Below are 3867 nucleotides of genomic sequence, written 5' to 3' on the forward strand. Positions count from 1 at the left end.
AGGTAAGTTATCAGACTTAAGAACACTTTTTTTATGTGATAGAATAACTGGTTTGTAGCCAATTACCCACTGACTGGGTCATTTTGAATCTTTTTCTATTGCTGTCCTGTGGACATGGTATCTGCTAGACAAATGGGCAGCAGGGAGTGTGAAGTTATTCCTGGATTAAAAGGTGATCTGTGCGATTGCATGATGAAATAGTAACAACAGTGATACACAAAATCTGTCCAAACTTCCGAGTTTATTTCAAGAGACAGGCCGAGCTCTCTGCCTTCGCTCTTGGGATGGGGTGCCCTCTTGTGGCTAAAGGTAGAAAGACACGCTGAGGTTTCTATCTTTGCTGGGTATTGTTTTTATAGTATGTTCTCTTCCTCTTCTTCCTCTTCCTCTTCCTCCTTCTCCTTTTCCTCTTTCTGCTCTGTTTGTACATTTTTTAACGTGTTACATTGTTGATTGCTTGTTTCTCGTTTATATAAAAAAGGTAAATGGTTTTCATTTACTATACAAGACTACTGATAAATTAGACATTGATATATACTTTTCAGGTAAATGCTAATAGGGTATAAAGCAGATTCCAGTATCATATCTGGAGTCAAATGCCACATGGCATTTTTCTTTTCTTATTTAAAAATATTTTATTTATTATTTTAATTTTATGTATATAAGTGTATCGCCTGCATGTATTTATGTGAATTTGTGTCATGTGATACCCACAGAGGTCAGAAGAGGGTATTGAATTCCCCTGGAACTGGAGTTACAGATGGTTGTTAGCCACCATGTGGGTGCTGGAACTTGAAGCCAGGTCCTCTGCAAGAGCCATCACTCCAGCTCCTACACCATATTTTTCTACTCAACATTCTGCAGTTCACATTGGAGAGGCTATGGAGGTCGAGTGCTCAGGGCCACAGAAATCTTGTTAGTCTGTCTTCACTACTGTTTTATCCACTGCCAGCCATTGTCTGTGTAACAGGAGAAATGGAAATTTCTGAGATGTCCTGAATTTAATTACAAGTGCTGGGAGGAAGGAAGTATGAGAAAAGTTAATCAGTTAACATCTATATCCCTAAACCAACAAAGACTGTTCCATGCTCATGAATGTTTATTGAAACAATAAACAAAGCCTTACATTTACCACTCCAAACAGTCCTTCTGCTGTTTACGTATCACATCTATTCCATCACTCTCTCTTCCCTCTCCCCTCAGTAAGGTGGTTAGGAAGGAGAAGATGAATAAGGAAAAAGATGAATAATTCCATAATGAAGTCCATTATTCGTGTGATAACGTAAACATTCATTTTAAAAAGCAAAACCATAATTGTTTCTCCTTAGAGACAGTCCTCTTATCCCAAAGATGGCCTCACCTTGTAAAACTTTGCCCCACTTATCTATAGCTAATCTGTGTTCAACATAAGCAGTTTATGTTCTCCTCCTCCAAATTTTCAAAATTCCCTGGGAAGTCAGTCACACAGCAACCAGCTAATAAGCCTTCCACACATGAGTCTTTGATGAACATTTTTCAAAAACATAGAAAGACCATTGTAAATTGCTTCTTGGTGATATTGTGAGCAGTGTTCAGTCATGAGATGTGTGCGTGATGCCTATACTGTTTTTGTAAGCCCTTGTGGAAGACCGTGAGAGTAATGTCAAAGTGCTCTCATTAATTCAAATATCCAAACTGCAAGTTGTTGCTGGTTTCTGTGTTCCAAAGTAGTTTAGATAAAACCTGTCAGCTGTTAAAAGTTTGAGAACATTACCTTCTAGAAGCACATGCATGTGAGGAATTATCTTCTACAACTTCTGAATCATTTGCTATGCTAAAGTAACTTGTAAAAGTAGTTTTCTTTAATTACATTTTCTTCAAACGATTAACATCCTATCCAGGTCTGAGAGAAAATTTCATAGAAATTAGCGAGATGTGTGTGTGTGTGTGTGTGTGTGTGTGTGTGTTATCTCACTGTTTACAAGTCCGGGAGTCAAATCCAGGACCTTTTGCTTGCTAGAAAATACTCTACTATTGAACTACACACAAACTAAATTATTCTACTTGCCAGGTTTTCAAAATATTCTTTGAAGGTAATACTCTTCTAGGTAATTTAAAAACATGTAGTACTTCCCAATTTATTCCGTGCAACGAAAGTAACTTAATACAGCAAACATAACAATATATTACCACATTACAAGGCAAAAAGTCTGGAGGCTGACACATAAAATATGAATTAAACTTAAATAAGCTCATCCTGAAAGACCACAAGAGATATGAACGCATCCTAACATGAAACCCACACAAACAAAATAAATTATGGGTTGGATAAGACATGCCAACCCCCAAATCTCATATTTTGAAAGCTTACTTCTCAATGTGGCAATATTCAAGCATTCTTGAGGGGCGACTGAATGATGAAGTCTCTGACTTCATCAATAAATTGCTAGAATCATGGGTTCATAATTTAAAAGCATTATTTAAAAAAGATGAAAATATTAGAAGTTGGGTCTTGTAAGAAGTAGCTAACTGGGACACATACCTTTGAAATCTCTTTCTCTCTCTCTCTCTCTCTCTCTCTCTCTCTCTCTCTCTCTTATGCTTTGCTTTTGCATTCTCTCTCTCTCTCTCTCCTGCCTCCCCCAGCCATTCTGAGATTAGTTGATCTTCTCCATCATACACTTCTACCAGCATGTTCTATTTCACTATAGGCCCAGAAACAATGAAGCCCCAAGCAGAGGCCACAACATTTTTTAAGTTCCTTTTTTCTCAGCTGTTTTACAACAGTTATTTAAAAAGCTGGAAAATATAGTTTATTAGTGATTTCCAGGTGTCACAATGGACAGGGAGGAATGGAGAGCAATCACAGCTGAGTTTCAGGGGTAGCATAATAGAAACAGTTTGGTTCCCCAACAGGTATTTACTTCAAGCATTTGTAAGTATTTACAAATTTGTAAGTATTTTTCTCAATCTAACTTTTGTTCCAGTTATAATTAGAGAATATCCAAAGTTTCTTTGAAAAACAATCTTGCTTAACAAGTGTAATTTACAGTAAAATAAAATTACTAACATCCCAAAGTCTAATACTGGTTAAACAAGTCTTTTCATACGTATGTAAAATGACATTTGCTTACTATGGAAATGATAACATAAATATTCCAATAGTTATAACCACTTACAAAATGAAGTGGACAGTTTGTGTTCATTGGAACTTTCACTAGTCTAGAAATATAAAATTCTATAACATGACACTATACATCTTCTGTTAGCATAGGAATAGAGAAATGTCCTTGGGCAGAGTGCAAAGTCTGGCCTTTAGATTTGTGACACGGGGATCCTACCCCCTATTCTTAAAGCTATAGGAATCCATCTTTTTAGTCTTATAGCTAGAAGGACTTTCTTTTGAAATTTTTCATTGTCTATGACGATGATAATATTTCTAACATATACCATTTCAAAGATGAGAGATAAATCTGACAAACAACAATGATAACAACAGAACACCCCCAAGTAATCAATCAATAAAATAGGCTAATCAACAATAGCAATAATGTCACACCAACCTGGCTGCACCTGAGAAACATGATCAGTAGTTGGAAGAACCAGGAGGGACAGTGAGGCAGCCCTGACTCACTTTGCTACGTCCTCGAATAGCTTCGATTGTGACTTGAATCACTGTGGGAAGAGATTTCCAATACTGTTGACAGTGACAATATCAATGTCTTCACATTCCAGGCTGCTGATAGAGTGTCATCTGTCCAGACCAACTGCCACTGAACCTCAATGGAACCCCAGATTCTAAGCTGGATGCATGCGAAACCAGGAATACAGGGCTTTCACTGGTTTCTACTCAAACAGGTCTAACAAACTATTAATGCCATGAGTAGC

The sequence above is a fragment of the Nannospalax galili genome, unplaced genomic scaffold (genome assembly GCF_000622305.1).
Source record: "Nannospalax galili isolate Female #2095 unplaced genomic scaffold, S.galili_v1.0 scaffold1614, whole genome shotgun sequence".
Lineage (NCBI taxonomy): Eukaryota > Metazoa > Chordata > Mammalia > Rodentia > Spalacidae > Nannospalax > Nannospalax galili.